The sequence below is a fragment of the Acomys minous genome (assembly GCF_964271855.1).
Source record: "Acomys minous genome assembly, chromosome: 16".
NCBI classification, from domain to species: domain Eukaryota; kingdom Metazoa; phylum Chordata; class Mammalia; order Rodentia; family Muridae; genus Acomys; species Acomys minous.
The window spans coordinates 46,376,210-46,394,302 of NC_140498.1; the positions used below are offsets into that span (position 1 = coordinate 46,376,210).

At 48.8% G+C, this 18,093-nt stretch overlaps 1 long non-coding RNA gene across 2 annotated transcripts; it reads right to left on the bottom strand.

Annotated features, from left to right (window-relative positions):
• Nucleotides 1-4,030: 4,030 nt before the first annotated feature.
• Nucleotides 4,031-17,256, bottom strand: LOC311587683. Of its 2 annotated transcripts, none has more exons than XR_014775939.1 (3): nucleotides 16,970-17,256; nucleotides 12,090-12,223; nucleotides 4,031-6,035 (listed from the first exon to the last, which is right to left on the bottom strand). It is a non-coding gene; the product is annotated as an uncharacterized lncRNA (long non-coding RNA). The 2 variants fall into 2 exon arrangements; XR_014775940.1 differs by having other exon boundaries at nucleotides 16,914-17,256.
• Between the last annotated feature and the right edge of the window lie 837 nt (nucleotides 17,257-18,093).

The following is an 18,093-nucleotide window of genomic DNA, read 5'->3' on the forward strand; positions in this document are numbered from 1 at the left end:
ACCACAACCCAATGCAGTCAAGGGCCCTCTCCAGGACTGAGCTCCTATGGGATCCATACCCTGGAGCCTCCAGACCCACTTGCTCAATGAACGGCTTTCCTTTGTAAACTTAGGCAGCCTCCCGTGAGATGAGTGACTCAGGCAAAGTCATAAAAACAACAGGGATTTCCTGGACAGAGTGGCATGTGGCTGTAGATCCCAGGCTAAATGGGTGGGCAGGGGGAGGGAGGCAGGGGTAAAAACACTGAAGGTTCAAGGGTAGCTTGGGTTTCACAGCCACATCCAATCAGAGCATGGGTTCTATCCCACACTCATCTGATCGCCAACCATATGGCTCGGTCTCCAGGTATGGACGGCTATTCATTGTTATCAGCTTGACTGGATCAGGAATCAAAATTGACCAAGGGATTTTCTTAGTGAGGAAACTTAAAATGGGAAGACCCACCTGGTCATGGCTGACATCTTCTACTGGCAGCCCATGAATACGAAGACCAGAGAGAAGTTTGGCATTTTGCCTGTCTGCCTTCTCATCATGCAGGCAAGTTCATCTACTTCATCAGGTCTCCAGAAATCCCCCCCCCCCTCAGGCCTTCACTACCTGAATAGGGTTGCTGAGACAGGCAACCTCATGTACTGAGCAATTACTGGGTTCTCAGCCTCTCCTTTGGGCAGACGACATTGTTAGACTATTCATTTAATATTGTGTAAGCAAATCAAATAGACACCCTGGGGAAATGCATTCATTCTGTGGAGCCTGTTCCTCTAGAGAAATCCTAACACTATGCTAACGCTTTAAGGAAAGACAAATTGTGCAAGACAGACCAGGCACTTGGGGGGGGGGGGGGGAGCGGCGACAGGATGCCTGCCACTGTGTGGCTATGAAGGCAAGGCCATGGGAGGAGCCGAGGCAGTCAATCAGTGTCCCCAGAGCACTCCAGGCCACGTGCAGCCACAAATCTTCAAGGTTCCAAGAACTAGGCCACTTTCCTCCTGCTCAGTCATGCGAATGTCTGAGGACCCTGTGAGCCATGAGTCTCCTCACTGAGAAATGGGCGCAAGTGCAGCCACGGGTGTCAGTGAGCTAGCCTCTCCCTGGTCCACAGCCCTGCTTCTCTTAGGCCCTGGAATTGCTGCGGTTTTTGTCTTGTCTTGTTTATTAAACTATCTTTACAACACTTCGTGGCCATAGCAAAACTGTATGGGAAATTGGACAGGAGCCAATGCAGAGCCATGCGGAGCCTCCCCACTACCCACATCTCCTTCCAGGGGGCTTCTGTGGCTACACTGGTAAGGCCCCCTTGGCTCATGTCCATCCCCCCCCCCCCCCGCACCCCCAGAGCCTGAAGTTTTGTTCAGAAACACTTTCTCAGAATTTCTACAGCAAGCAAGGGTAATAAAGCGTCTAGACAGAGGCCAGACGAGCCTGCCTCATCCATCCTCTGCTGAGAGTCACGGTCTGCACAGAATCCTCCAGAGGTACTAGCAGTGAGACTTCTGGGTCCCTGGGCTGGGAATGAGCAGAAAGGTGCATTATAAAAACAACATGCTGTTCTGCAAGCTCAGGAGAAAAGGGAAGCAAAAGCTAGGATGTGTCTCACAACCAGACAGGCCAGGCCCCATTAACCTGTCAAGACTAGGTCTTCCTAATGTCTTCAGGCAAGGCAACTGAAGGACTGGAGGCTGTGGGTGTGGCCTGTTGTGGCTGGGGGGGGGGGGGGTGCCACCTTCTTCCCCAGTCCCCACACAGTGTAAGGATTATTAAAATGACAAAGCACTAAACAATGAGCACTTCCTGCCAGGCTGTGCTCTGTTCTTCAGCCCTGTTGAGGACACTAAACCTGTAAAGAATGCTAGCATTGCCAGCTGTGGGGCGGGGGTGGGTGGGCCATGTGTTTGCATGCATAGGAAAGGCAGAGGGCAGCCTCCCATGTCATTCTTCTGGATGCTGTTGACCTGGGTTCTTTGCTGTTTGTTTGTTTGTTTGTTGTTTGTTGGTGATGGGTCTCTCCCAGACCTGGAACTCAGCAATTCAGTAAGGCTGGCTGACAAGTGAGCCCCCAAAATCTTCCTGTCCCTGTCACCCATAGCACTGAAGTAAGTAACACCATGCTTGGCTTAAAAAAAAAATTGGTAGGGGTTAGGGGTTGGAGAGATGGCTCTGTGCTTAAAGCACCTGCTGCTCTTGCAGAGGACCCCAGTTTGGTTCCCAGAGTCCAAATGGTGGCTCACACCTATCTTTAACTCTAGCTCCAGGGGTTCTGGACTTATGGCCTCTTCTGGGCTCCACAGGCAGACACATGCATATAGTACAAATACATAAAGGCAAAACCCTCATGTGCATACAATAAAAATCTTGAATTTTTTCCTTTATTTAATTGAAGTAATAATTTCATTCATATATCTATTTGAGCATGTGTGCATATGGATGCCTGCCACATGCATGTAGAGGTCACATGATAGCTTGCAAGCATTAGTTCTTTCCTCCCCTGATGTGGGTCCCAGGGATCTAACTCGGGCCTTGTCAGCTTGGGAGCAAGTGCCTTTACCCACTAAGCCATCTTGCCGGCCCACACTTAGATTTTACACGGGCTCTGAGACTTGAACTCAGATCCCCATGCTTGCATGGCAAGCACTTTTGCACACTGCCTTCTCTCCAGCCCTGTTCCTATCTTACAGACAAGGAGGCTGAGATCTGGAAACAGCCTACTGCAGCCCTTGGAGTTTTATTGTAGCTCCGTCCCACAGACTGAGTACTATTGAGATGAAAGTCCAAAAAGGGACTTTGTGCTTCCAACCCTCACCCCCACTCCTCTTCAACCCAGATGAGTGCTGGCTCTAATCGGCTCCCAGGTGACACAGCAAGTGTGGCTCCTAACACCTGTTGACTAGTATTTGAGTTACTTTTCTGTTGCTGTGACAGAGCACCTGACACACACAACTTAAAAGGGGAGGAAAGGTTTGTTTGTCTTGGCTCACGGTTTCAGACCTGTCAGTTCACGATGGTGAGGAGGGCAGCACGGAACAGCTTACATCGTAGCACACAGGAAACAAGGAGAAACTAAGGCCAAGTGTGGTGGCACACATGTCTTTTTAAGCGTGCATTTATTTATTCACTCACCTCCTCTCGTCCCAGTCCCACCCTCCCTCCCCCAGTCCAATCCCTTATTCCTCAGAAAAGAGGAGACCCCCTACTCACCCACCCCAGTTCATCAGGCAGCATCAGGACTGAGGGCATCCTCTTCCCCTGCAGCCTAGCAAGGCACTCCTACAAGAAGGAAGTGACCAAAAAGCAGGCCACAGAGTCCATGGCAGAGACAGTCCCCATTCCATTTCCTAGTGGACCCAGGTCCCATCCATGCATGGTCCTTGGTTGGTGCTTCAGACTCCACAGGCCCCTCTGGGCCCTGGTTAGTTGGTTCTGTTGGTCTTCTTGTGGAGCTCTTGTCACCCCTAGGTCCTTTTATCCTCCCCCCCCCCCCGCCACTTTTCCACTAGACTCCCTATGCTTCGCTCAGCGGAAGTGCGCACTTTTAATTCCAGCACTCAGGAGGCAGAGGCAGGCAGATCTCTGGTCTACAGCGTGAGTTCCAGGACAGCCAGGGGTACACAAAGAAATACTGTCTCAAAAATAAATAAATAAAAAGTAAGTAAATAAGTAAATAAATAAACAAACAGAGAAAGAGACAGAGAGAGAGAGAGAGAGACAGAGACAGAGACAGAGACAGAGACAGAGAACCCAGGCAGGATATGGGCCCCAAGGACACATCCCTGATAATCTACTTCTTTTCTCTTCTTCCTTCTTTCCTTTCTTTCATTCATTCTTTCATTCTTTCTTTCCTTTTATAGAAAAGCAGACAGTCCCATGCAGCACCTCGCGTGCTGTGTCTGAGGTCTTGCAAGCCTGCCTTCCCTGTGTCCTCCTTCCTTGGGCCTTGGAGGCTAATTTGGAGGTTCCAGAAAGAGGAGTGCAGCTTCTCATCTATCCTCGAGAAACACTAGTCCTTCTCTGTCGAGGATGGCTGTGCTCTTGACAGAGGATACAGCAGGGGGAGGGAGAAATGAGGCACCTGCCCAGTCAGCTGTATTTATGGACCAACCCTGGTGATCAGTGTGTTGGGAGCAAGCAAAAGAAACTTATTCTAAGTCCTAGCATTTTGTTTTCAGGCTCCATTTAATCATAGGGAGAAACTAAGTTCAAGGTCCCTGGCCCTAGAGGAGCTAAGGACTTCCCAATAGCTGAAAAGTTTCTGTTGTAAAGAAAACAGTTGTCAAGGGCTGGAGAGATGGCTCAGAGGTTAAGAGCACTGGCTGTTCTTCCAATGGTCCTGAGTTCAATTCCCAGCAACCACAACCATCTATTATGGCATCTGGTGCCCTCTTCTGGCATGCAGGTGTACATGCAGGCATAACACTGTATATACACTAAGTAAACAAATCTTTAAAAAAAAAAAAAAAGACAAGAAAGAATGAAACAGTTGTCTGAGTCCAGCCATCTCAGGGACAATTTGTAAGGAATCAGTTATCTGAGTCAGACATCTCAAAGACAACTTCTTTACGTTGCTGGCATCATGTCCCCAGGCCTAGGAACTTTCTTCTCTTACAATTGATGGGAACTCCCTTGCTCAACCCCTTATGTCAATATGACTGGACAGTGCTACAACCCACCTTGCTCCCCCTCAGTTTCTGGTTTCATCCTTTAAATATGCTGTACAATGTCCCTTCAGTGTCCCAGTTCAGCTCCCAAGTGTGCTCTGCTGCCTCGACCCATCAGTAGCAGTTTGATTACAATAAATTTTTGTTGTCTGCATTGCCCTGATGTTTGACTTACGTTGGATTTAAGTAGCCCCGCACAACATGTGGAGTGACAGATGTCTCCACAGGACTGACCTCACACCCAGACCCCTTGTGTTCTGATCCTCTCTGGAATTCTCATGGACAACCCCAAGGGTATGCCTCGCAAATATGCTAGATATTTTTTAATCCAATTAACTTGACTACTGAGCTTAGCCTTCCTGAGCTCCAGCTATAAACCCCTGGTATCCACTGCTTCCTGGTACCAGGAACTGGGCCAACTATCTTCACACTGGTCTCAAAACCACATGCCTTGGCCCACAGGCACTGTTGCTATGAATTCATTCCTCGGGGTTACAAAGAGAGAGTGAGTAAGCTACTATGAAAGCAGTGCTTGGTAAATATGATGCACCATGTTTATATTGCTTATAAAGTATCATGTGCCAGGCTGTATGCTGGCCCTTGGGCAGGGTGAGCAGGGAACGCTGAGCAACACGCACAAATGCCTCTCCTGCACTCATGAGTGCACAGTTTTCCCAGGGTGAGATGTGGCCGTGGTTTGAATGTGAACTGTTCCCCCAAGACTCCCTTGCCTGAACATCAGGGTCGCACTTTGGGGGCTATGGACCTTTAAAAGGTGGAGCCTTGCAGGAGGAATTGGGTCACTTTGGGTAGACATTGAGGTTTTATAGCCCAGCCCCACTTCCTGTTCACAGTGTGACTAGCTGGCCCCTGCCAGGATGAACTCTGTCCCTCTGCAACTGTAAGCCCAAACAGACCCTCTGTCTTAAATTGCCTGTGTGGTGGTTTTTAATCATTGGAGAGAGAAGGTAAGTAGAGCAGATACGCTGTCAGGGCAGGCTGGGGCTGGAGACCATTTACTGACAGTGGGCCTCCAAGGACAGGGCCACGTCTGACCACACCGGGAAACAGCCAAGACAGATGAGAGGAAAGCCAGAGCTTGGCTCACTTTGATCCAAACCAGGACTCGAACTCGTACTCAGGACACGTCTTCCCACCTCAGTCAGTCCTCCTTGGACATGCCCTCACAGACCTCACAGAAGCAAGTTTCCATGGTGATTCTAAGTGCCGTGAAATTGAGAACCCAAACCGAAACCATCCAGAGTGTGACGACAGAACCTCGCCCTTCACAGTGAGAGTGCACCTGGCTTCTGACGCAAAACAGAACATTCCAGACTGGAATCCAGTGTCTCCGTTTCTGTGACGCTTGTTTTCACAGATACCTCCTCCACGGGAACAAAGGGCGGGTTTTCATGTCGGTAGCAGCATATAGAGTTCTGTCTAAAATCACTTTAACAAGATATGATTTAAACAAAAATATTACATAAGCAGCTAGGCTCTGGGTTTGGGGAATAGAGAGGAGGTATTTGGAAGCAGACTGTACAGATCTTATGTGGCTGTGCTGTGCATAATGACAGCCACTAGTCATTGGCAACCATCTACCTATTTATTGGGGGTTTTGAACCAGACTCTGGATCTGTAACCCAGGCTGACCTTGAACCCGTGATGCTCCTGCCTCAGCCACTCAAACACTAGGATTCCGTAGTGCCCCACTGTACTGAGTGTCAACCTCATGTTGACGGATATAGAACTGTCTAGGACTTAGACAGGATACAGAACTTCTGGGCATGCCCGTGATGGATTATCTAGGTCAGGCTCATTAAAGGGAGAAGATCCACACTAAATGTGGGCAGCACCGTTTGTAGGGATTCAGCAGCTGGAGGGGTGGGCAGCCCGATCAAAGGCCACTGCCGCTGTCCAGCTCTGGGGCCCCACTGACACTGAGGCTCACCCACTCACTCACACATACAGTCACACTTACACAAACACACTTACACACACACTCACACATACATTCACACCTCACACATACTTACATACTCACACATACAGTCACACTCACAAACATATACACACACTCACACATCCAATCAGACTCTCACACACACTTACACACTCACACATACAGTCACACTCACACATACAGTCTCTCTCTCTCACACACACATACACACACACACACACACACACACACACACACACACACACACACACAAACCCTGTGACAGAATACCTTCCTCAAGCTACGGGGGAGCCACTGCCCCAGCCTAGTCCTTCGGCCCAGAGTGCCTAACACCTACCACCACTCCCAACAGCTATGTAGCCCTTAAGCATCGGGCCACTAAAATTTAAAGTCGCTCACTGCCCTGGGACTGTGGAGAAGGGGAGAGAAAATGGTAAGGTATCCTGTCAGCGGCTCAGCGGGAGCTGTCCATGGTGACCATTACTGCTTCAACCAACTGTTAGGAAAACTTGGACACTTTTCCTGCTTCAGATAGCCTGCTGCCACCACCATGGGAGCTGTCCACAGAGACGACAACCTTTCCTGCTTCCGCCTACTGCTTTCACAGTGGACTCTTTGTAAAATGTGGACACATTGTAAACTTTATTACCCCTCAAGGCAGAAAAGTGGCCAGACCTCTGCCTGAGAAAGTTCTGGCAGCCCAGCCCCCCACGCCCAAACCTCCGTAACTGCCGTCTCCAGTCCCTCAATTGGACTCATTCCAGATTAACTAATTTGGGATGAGAAGTCTGGACAAAAATTTACCAATCCCTGAGCATCCCCGAGCTCAGGTTGGAAATCCTGCCAATCCACACTCTGGAAATCCCTGTCCCAGAAAGCTCCGCCCCCTAAGAAACCCTATATAAAGGCTGTGTCTGCCCAGTTCCCTCCTGGCTCCTCCTGAGAGCAGAGGCAGCCACTCCTGGATTCATCCCTCCAACAAATCTCTTTTAAGAGATTTACTGGCTGCTGTGACTCTTTCAGAAGGGGAGGAGGAGGAAAAGGAAGGAGCAGAGCTCAGGCTCCAAGGGTTTAGATTCAGTTCCTTAGAATTTAGGGACAACCCTTCCCTGCGAGCTGCATCATCTCTGTTGGGGAGGCCTCCACTCAGAGCTGTGAGCTTCCTGGGCTCCCGTGCCTCAGGGTACCGCTGGGACACTGTCCCACCTGGGATACCTTCCCAGCCCTCAGAGTTGTGGGTCCTCTTCCACCCCAGTACCAGAAGGCAGGCCACACAACGCACACAACACCATCCCCTGGGCTTGGGCTCTGGAACGCATAAACAGGAGAAAGTGGCCTGAGCAGCACCAGTGTTCATCTCTCTCTCTGCTTCCTTACTAAGAGTGCAATGCAACCAGCTGCCTCAGGCTCCTGTCACCCGGACTTCTCCATCGTGACAAAAATGTGCCATTTATCAGGTTAGTGAGCCAAAATAAGCCTTTTCTCCCTGAAGTTGCTTCTTGTCAACTATTTTGTCACCGCCATGAAAAAAGTAACTGAGATGCCACCGTGCCTGGCTCTTGTATATTTGATCCTAAATTAATTGCCATTTTGAGAATTGAACTGTAGGTCCCACTGCATATAGAATACATTCAATGAATGCTCATTAAGTTAATAAATTGATTTTTAGGCCTCTGTCATACATGGAAAACCTTGTTTCAAGACAAATAGGTCCTGCTGGGCCCGGTGGCACATCAGGCAACTGAGGCAAGAGGCAAATTCAAGACCAGCAGAAGAACTTACAGAAGTCCTCTCAAAATAAATAAATAGAGAGCTGAAGAGGTAGCTCTGTGGCACAGTACTTGCCTAGCATGTGCAGGACCCCAGGGTCAACCTCCAACATGGGTGGGGGTGGCGGGAGGGAGGGCATGTATGTATCTACAAAAAAGTTGATGCCAGCAAACCACACACTGTCTTGTCATAACTGGTCAGGCATTAGAGCATTAAAGGAGCCGTCCCACATGCCTCAGTGACCCTGTGACCTCAGCATCCCAGCGTCCTCCATTTAGCCCTTCTGTCTGTAGAACAAGCCAATGAGCTGAACAGCCTGGTTGCCTGAGCCCTGCTCCTTACCAGCCCCCACTGCCTTAAAGCCTCCTCCCCCTCTGAGTTCCTCCTCCTGTTTTCCCCTGCGGAGCTGAGCACTGCTGTCTGGAACACATTTTTCCCCAACTGAGAAAGAAGAAATCGAAAATGTTGTTTTCACACAAGCCACCCTTTTCACCCATGGCTAAAATCCTCCCACGAAACAAACATATCCAAAGCCGTTTGGAAATCAAGCTGGGAACACGGCCTCCCCCGTTCTGTGTCTACTGAACCTGCACCATGAGCTAGAAGCTGGCTTTGGCCTGGCTAGGAACAGTAGAGATGGGAGGGGCTAGAGACGGGCATCTGGGGATTGGGGCTCCCTAGGACCTCTTCCCCAAACTGAGCAAGTGAGACTCAGATTCATGATCTTTAAAACTGGACGTTGGGGGAAAGTAGAGCTGACGTCACTTAGAACACGGCAGGTATAGATTCTTGTGCCTATGGCTTGTGTGTGCGATGGCTGTGAGGGCCTGGGCCCTAAGGAGAACTCTGGAATCTAACCCTGGAAGACGTGACCCTCCTTGCAAGCCTGCCACCGTGCATCGATTAGATTTTGGCTTGCAAAATGTTCCCAAGATGAAAGGAGCTGCCAGGGAGCCAGATAATCAAAGCTGCTTTGTGACCTGAAGTTCCTAGCCTATCACTGGCTGGAAAAGAGGAAAATGAGAGGTGGCGAGAGAGGAGGAAATAACAAAAGGCACAGAACAGGATGAGCTTCTGCATCCCATGATGCTCTCTGGGTAGCACATGTGGGGGAGGAGTCCAGCGGGGAGAGTGCAGGGGGGAAGGCATGGTGTTAGCCTGACCTCTCTCTTCTATACAGAGAAGCTGTCACTCAGCAAGGATCAGGCCACCTCCCAGGCCTGCCCAAGGCCAGATCGCAGATTCCCGCACCTCGCCTTCCTTCCACTGCTCAGGGTCTTTCCTGGTCATGTTTTATTCTTTTCTCCACCCTGAAGTCTGCTTGGTGTCCACTAAGTGAGTCCATCATTTTACCCCCTGCCTCAACCGGTTTCTGGATGTTTATGGGATGGGCGGGGTGGTGGTGGTGGTGATGCTGGGCAATTGATAGGGCTGCAGTTTCCTCAAGGATTCGGCTCCTGAGAGGCTCCCCCTGCTCCAGTAGACTCCCTCGGCCCGTGTGAATACAGGCTGCACTAAGTGAATTCTGTGGGTTGGGAGGCTGAGGAAGGGAGAGCGAGGCAGAGCAAGAGAGCAGCTGTGAAGTTGAGAGGAAACAGGTGGATGAATAGGAGAGGATCTGGACAGGAGGGAAGGGGAGACAGACTTGATCAAAGCACACTGTGTGCACAAATGACATTCTCAAACAATAAAAATAAGATAAAAGGAGAAAGAAACGAGAGAGCATCTCTGAGGCGGACCCTCACCATCGCCACACAGTGGCCAAGGATGCTTGGCTAGCCACCGTGCTGCCATTTAACTGGACATCAGAAGCAGACTGGGCTCAGCATCTCAATGTACCACTAAAAGGTGGGCACGGGGCACAGGTGATGGCATCATGGACTAGGCAGCCGGTATGGCAAGCTGAAAAGGTATTTATGGTGCCAGGGCAATGACTCCACAGCTGCAGTGCTTGCCCTGACAGTATTAGGACCAGAATTCAGATCCCCAGAGTCCACATCCATGTTGGGTATGCTTGAAGGCCTGCCTGTAATTCCAACTTCCAAAGAAGTCAGAAGACCCCTGAGTAAGCTGCGTAGCAAGGTATACCCCAGATCTCTGGGTTTGACTGAAAGACCCTTCCTTGCTGGGCATGGTGGCATACGCCATTAATCCCAGCACTCGGGAGGCGGAGGTAGGTGGATCCCTGTGAGTTCGAGACCAGCCTCATCTACAAAGTGAGTTCAGGATAGCCAGGGCTACACAGAGAAACCCTGTCTTGAAAAACAGAGAGAGAGAGAGAGAGAGAGAGAGAGAGAGAGAGAGAGAGAGAGAGAGAGAGAAGAAAGACCCTTTCTCATTGCATAAAGTAGAAGAGTGATGGAGAATTCTCAGCATCAACCTCAGGTCTCCATACACTCACATACATGTGCCCACACACACGTGAAGCATGCATCTACACATATGCACAGCACACATATGGAAACAGAAAAATAAACAAATAAATATGTTTGTCCTGTGACATAAGTGGGGAGTTTATCCCTCCTTGAAACAGGCCTTTCAAGTAAGTATAAGAGCCCTAAAATGGAGAGGGTTGCAGGCAGGGCAAGATGCGGAGGCAGGAGGATGACATCAGGTTGTGTACGTTGTTTACTAACCAGTCCATTTTCTGTGGGGTTTTCTATGTGCCCCCTAGCCAGCAATGTTTTTGGGACTTCCCAAAGTCCAATGCCAGCCCAACTTGTAGGGAAATTAAAGCCTCTTAGCCCAATGTGCCAATGTCAGGCAGCCTTGAACCCATGACTCTCTCAAAACTCAGAAATGGGACAGCTTTCTTCTCTTGCTTCCCTGAAATGAGCTGAACAGTGTTTAGACTGTTGGTAGGACGGTGCCACCCCATAGCCCACAGGGAAGAAGTTACAGTCATTTGAACGCATTACCTACATTACTTTTGCTCCTCAAGAGGTCAACACAGCTCGTTCCTGAGACAGAGGAGCGAGTAGGGAACAGAGCCACGTAACGTCTGCCTGACATCCGTCACATTAGCTTCAAATAAGTAATTGCATTAGGACCGTTCTGTCAAGCACCATAGCACAATGAAAAAAGAATGGCACTCAGTGGGCACAGCATAGGATAATTTTATCTTAAAAAGTAAAGCAAAAAACGCCAAACCCAGAAAGATCTACTTGGTATGATTCTTTTTAAAAGCTAAGCTATGCTGTGAGGCACACGCATAGGCAGCAATACTATAAAAAAAAAAACCAGCCAGCAACTGAGGGCTTTGGGAGGAAGGATTGGGGGCTTCTAGAAAGAGGCCATAGGCATAAGCAAAGGGCTCTTGAATGGGCTGCCAATTAGAGGAGTGTTTATTTACAGCTATCACATGTGTGTGCTGTCTGTAACATATTACTATTACTGTGTTGTGTTTTGTAGAAACAGGATCTGGTTGTATAGCCCAGGCTGGCCTGGCATTTGCTGTGTAGCCTAGGATGGCCTGGAACTCACAGGTCATTGCTATCTTTCATGATAGAAATGTGTTCAGAATGTCTAGATAACGGCAAATTAAAACATCAGTGAAATATCTATCTACCGTTAGAGTGGCCAAAATCAGGAACACTGGGAACATCAAGTGCTAGCAAGGACGGCAGACAATGGGAGTGGCTGTGCATTGTTGCTGGTAAGGAGAAATGGTACAGCTACCTGGGAAGATAAGTTGATTTCTTACCAAATTAAACATACTCTCCATGCGATCCCGCAGGATCCATTGTGCTCCTTGGCTTTCACTGAAACGGACATTTATTTCCACCCAGAAGTCAGCACAGTGACATTTGCAGCAGCTTTTTCCATAATCACCAAAACCTAAAGAAAGCAAAATGTCCTTCAGTGGAGAATTAATAGAATAATTTTTTCCAGCTAACGGGAAATTATTGGGCATTGAAACAAGTTTGGCTACAAAGCCATGAAAAGAAATGGAAGAAACGCAAATACACATGACTAAGTGGAAGAAGCAGCCTTCAAAGGTTATGTGTTTTGTGGTTCCCACTATAGGGCAGCATGCAAAAGGATAGCCCTTTGTGTTAAGGGTCCGCGGGTTAGAGAGACACAGAGTTAAAACTTTGGAGTTAAAAGTCCACTGCTTAGGGGAGGCAGAGATAACTAGGCAGAGCCAAGAGGACTTTCAGAGCCGTGACACTGTTCTGTGTGATACCGTAATGGTAGATAGGTCATCACGCATAGTCTAAACCCTAAGATACACATCACCAAGAGAGAATCCTATGTAAACCGTGGACCGAGAGTGACAGCAGTGTGTGAGGCCGCTTCATCTTAACCAGGCTGCTGTGAGCATCTCTGCTGGGAGAGATGGAAGCTCTGAAGTAAGAGACCTAAAATTTTCCTTAAAGGGCAGTTTTCTGGGCTGGGAAGATAACTTAGAGTAAATTTACTGCCGTGAGGCAAAAGGACATGAGTCCAATCCCCCACAAGCAACCTGCCCAGAGGTGTGTCTCCATGGTGACTCTAGATGCTGCCACGTTGACGATCTACATTAGCCATCGTAGGAATGACCGTCAGGTGAGCCGGAGCATCGGCTACTCCGCCACCATGCTTTTCACTCTCTGCTCCCACCAGTGATGTGCCCCTGCTCTGGAGACTCTGACACAAAATGGGGAGGGTAGATGATCAAAGCTGCTCAGCATGTTCCACCAGTGTTCGTAAGCTCCTCTGGGACCTGGGGTGACCCAGGAAGGGGAGCAGAACTGGCTGGTGACAATTGGAAGTGGGTATTATTCTCCGGAAGCCAGACTCTGAAAGGAACAGGGTGGCTTCTCCTCATTTCTCAAAGGAACACATCGATCCGGATGTCAGTAAGTAGCTAAAACGTATCTCAGACGCCCTCTCTTCCTGGAAGCCTCCAAGGCAGCAGCGCCCCCAGTGGTATGCAGTGGTATCTGCACGGTCTTTGAACCAAGAGACTTGTGTGTGTAGCCAGAACCAGAGGAATAGCATGTGTATGCCTATGCATGTGGAGGCCACAGGCTGATAACAGGTGTCCTCTTCAATCTCTCTTGAGGGTATAAATTTCTGGGTGTAAATATGTAGAGATAGAATATAAATAAATATATGAATAAATAAAGATTTATTATGTGTATGCATGTGTGTGTGTGTGTGTGTGTGTGTGTGTGTGTGTGTGTGTGTCTGAATGTGGTGTATGCATGTGGGTGGAGGTGCATGTAGAGCTGGAGTTGCGAGAAGTTGTTGGTAGACAAAATATGAGTGCTGGGAACTGCAAAACCAACCTGGGTGAGGAAAGTGTTTATTTGGTTTAAAGCTTATAGTCCATCATTGAGGAAAGCCAAAACAGGAACTCAAGGCAGGAATCTAGAGGCAGAAACTGGTGCAGAGACTATGGGGAAAAAAAGCTGCTTACTGGTTTGCTTTCCTTGGCTTGCCCAGCCGGCTTTCTTGATGGGTAGGTAGATAGATGTTAGATAGGTAGATAGACAGACAGACAGACAGGTAGATGAGAGAGAGAGAGAGAGAGAGAGAGAGAGAGAGAGAGAGAGAGAGGGAGACAGACAGAGAGACAGACAGAGAGACAGACAGAGACAGAGACAGAGACAGAGAGACAGAGAGACAGAGAGACAGAGAGAGACAGAGAGAGAGATGACTGTTGTGGCTGCCTATATGTATGTGCACCACGAGCATGCAGTGCCCACAAAGGCCAGAAGAGGGCATCAGATAGCCCTGGAACTGGAGTCCTCAGCAAGAGCAACCACTGTTCTTAACCAAGCAGCAATCTCTTCGGCTCTTCAGCCTCCTTCCTTATACAGCTCAGGACTATCTGCCCAAGGCTCACACTAGTGAGCTGGACCCTCCCACATCAAACATGAATCAAGCAGTGTCCCACAGATTTGCCTGCAAACCAGGCATACAGAGTTGCCTTCTCAAGTGAGGTTCCCTCTTCCCAGGCGACTCCCAGCTTGTGTCAAGTTGACACAGACATTAACTAGCACACATGGTGTGGACGGTGGCACGTTAGTAAGTCTTCTCCAGTTGGTGGACGTTTGAGTTGCTTCCACACTGGAGAGTGGAACAGTGTCAGGGCCAGGGTTTGTGTGGAAGCGTTTGTCCGTACACTTCATGCAGATTCTTTTTGTTGTTGTTGTTGTTGCTGCTGCTGCTGCTGCTGCTGTTGCTGTTCTCATTTTGTCTTTTTGAGATGAAGTCTCATTTAGGCTAGGCTAGCCTCAAACTCACTGAGTTTGGCAGCTGAGGATGGCCTTGAACTCCTGATCCTCCTTCCTCAATCTGCTAAGTGCTGGCACACCCCCTGGCTAATGCATTGCTGGGGTAGGACTTGGGCCTCATACATGCCTCGCCAGCGCCTGTGTGAGCCACACCTCCAGTCCTGTATCTTTAATTTTTTTTTTTATAAATTTGTATCTGTATGGTACTGTAACTTGCTTTCTGGGTGGAATAACATGACTTGGGGGGAATGGGGGGCTACAGCAGGTCACCCTGTGCAATGAGGAGACATTGTCTATGAGCTCTGCGTTCTGTGCCATTCACTCATGTCACTCAGACATACATCTCGCTGTATGCAAGAAACTAGAGGACGGGCTTTAAAGAAGCAGCTACCTGCCTGCCTGCCAGTGAAAAGATCTCTACAATCAAGTGTTGAAAAAAATGGATGGAGTTCCTGGATGGCTGAGCAGGGGATTTGAAGCCATGTCTGTGCATGAAAGTGAACCTATGGCTTCTCACTTCTCCGTGTGTTTTCAGGGGCCAAGGTAATAATCACTGTCCGTTTAAGGCAGGAAGCAATGTGCAGAATTACAACCACCTGCCTTCCGCAGTCCTGGGGACAAGCTCACTTTCCTGGATGACATATGGACTCCCCGGGCTGACAGAAAGTGAAGGACTTTTCAGAAAGGTCACTGTGGAATAACAAAGCTAATACCAATCACCTGATAGCCATTTCCCAAAAGCTGGTTTGCAGCTCATATCTGCCCTTTTGTCTATGCCTTCCCTCTGCTCAGGTGGGAGCTGTGTGTGTGTGTGTGTGTGTGTGTGTGTGTGTGTGTGTGTGTGTGTGTGTGTGTGTGTGTGTGTGTGTGTGTGTGTGTGTGTGTGTGTGTGTGTGTGTGTGTGTGTGTGTGTGTGTGTGTGTGTGTGTGTGTGTGTTTTAACTCTTGCCTTGCCAAGCTTCACAAATCTGTTTAGAGGAAAATTAGTCCCTTGGGTGGAGAAAGGCCTGTACGCCAAGACCTGGCCCCGTGCCTGGACATGTTGGAGTCTGGGCTCCACAGCCAGCTCTGCTGCTTGCTAGTGGGGACTGAGCAAGCTGCCGCTCTGTGCCTAGAAGTCTGTGAGGTCAGAGTAACTTAGGGAGCCACAGACATGGCTTAGTGCCTAAAAATGTTTACTGCAAAGCCTGGCAACTTGACTTCTGTCCCCATTAGCCAAGTAAAAATCTGGAGGTGGTGACCCCTGTGTTTAATCCCAGCACTCCCACAGGGAAACTGAGGCAGAGGAAGGAGATTGGCCTAGAAGCTCCCTAGGCCAGCTAACCCTGGAGTGAGCAGTACAGGGGCAGAAACAAGACAGGCCCTGTACCTGCCTCCCACACTTCTCCAGCCCTTTTCTTCTCTCATTTCAACCCCCCTAAACTAGAAATGAAATTTAAAAAGAAAAAAAAAAAGAGGATAGAGAAGAAAGGAAAGAGATTCCTGAATAAGGTCAAGTGTTGGAAAGGGGGCGACATTAACATTAGGATACTTGCTGCTGATTAGGGGTGTCTAGCTTTGGGGGGCCAGTTTGATCTTCTATAAATTTGTTCATGTTGTCTCTTCTTTAAGCACAACTTTTATTTTTTTTGAGACAGGGCTTCTCTGTCTAGCCTTGGTGGTCCTGAAACTCACTCTGTAGGTCAAACTGGCCTGGAAGTCAGAGATCTGCCTGGCTCTGCCTCCTGAGTGCTGGGATTAAAAGTATGTATCATCGCCACCACCCAGCTTGAGCCAGACTTCTTAACAAACCACAACCTACAGCAACCAACAATCCACCCCACCTCTAGGAGGTGGTTATAGCCCTTATATACTCTCTTTTAAAAGTCCCCAGAATTCCAAGCATCACACAATGGGAGAAATTATCTACAGCTGGCAAAATCACACCCCTGCCAGAGCACAAGGCAAATTATAGTCAGCTGCCGTGAATCAGCTCCATAGCCCCACCTGGGATTAAAATGAAAACATATTCCTATAATATTTCTGTGTTTTTTTTCCTCAAAAGAAATCAAACCTCCAAAATTCTCACTACAGACCCTGCCTCTCTACCAAGTGAAAAAGAAAACTTTTCCCAAGAAGTTGTCCCTAGACCTCCACACAGTGGCATGCACAAATACACACACAGAGAGAGAGAGAGAGAGAGAGAGAGAGAGAGAGAGAGAGAGAGAAGAGGAAATTGGGAAGAAAGGGAGGGTGTCTGGAGAGATGACTCAGGAGTTAAGATCACAAATCTTGTAGGCTTCTCGGATGCCGAGAATCCTTACTTTTTAAGCTGGAGTTGGAGGATGTCTTTGTGAGATGATGCTGGCACCCAACTCACCAGAAAATGCCTCAAGAAGTCATAGGATGTGGGTAGCAGCACTGTCTGTAGATCTTCTGTGCAGATGGAAATGCCCTGGAGACGAGTTGTACCATACGGCAGTCATCAGTCACCAGCCCACATGTGGCCACTGAGTCTCTGGCCATGAGACTGGTCACTGAAAATGGAACTGAGTTCTGCGTTTCGCTACATTTTGACTCCTTCAAGTTGAAGTGTACAGGCCACCTACAGCTTGCAGCCACCTCACCGGACTGCGCATCTCTAAGGATGTCATTTCCTCCTCGTGAGTGGCCCCTGCAAGATAGAAGCAGGTATGCTCACACAATGGGAAGGAAAGATTGCCCTGTATGAAATGTAGCCAGGGAAGTGGGCCTTTGGGAAAGTTACCAAGCGTTGTTATGCTTCCAGATGTTAGAGTACAGATGTTAGCATAGGTTTATATGCCTGGTTGGTTTATCCCAAGGATGAAAAGAATTTGCCAGAGACGAAGCTCACTGAACCGAATGGTGTCTGGCACCTGGTAAACATCACACAGGACTTGTCTTTTGTCAGCTCAGTGGAAATTCTCCTCTTGACGAGTATGGTAGCACACACCTGTGATCCCAGCACTCAGGAGGCAGAGGCAAGTGGATCTGCACGCTTTCAAGGTCAGCATGCTCTACAAACTGAGTACCAGGACACCTAGGGCTACACACAGAGAGAGAGAGATTCTACTCATGAATAAATGACTCGAATCATAGCTGTGTCCCCCGCTGTCCCACCAGGTTAGGTGTGTTGTCAGTGTTACTCTCCATGGCGCTGCCAGTGTGTAACACAGAGCTCTCCACAGAATGAGCATCCAACGAGGAATCACTCACTGGATGGATGGTATTAACCAGTCAGGGCACTGCTTGGTCAATAAATTAGGGGTTTCTAGGGGCAAGAAGAGCTAGTTGGACTCCTTACATAACAGTGACTGAATGAGTTTGCACTGGGTGTGACTGAAAGCAACAGAAAAACTTTACCTGTGTCGTGTACACGTGGACATTTACTGTCACCTTGCTTAAAGGCCCAAGGGTGAGAGGTACAGTTAGTTGTACAGTGTTGAGACTGAGTAACGGCTTCCGGAACCCCCCAGCTGATCT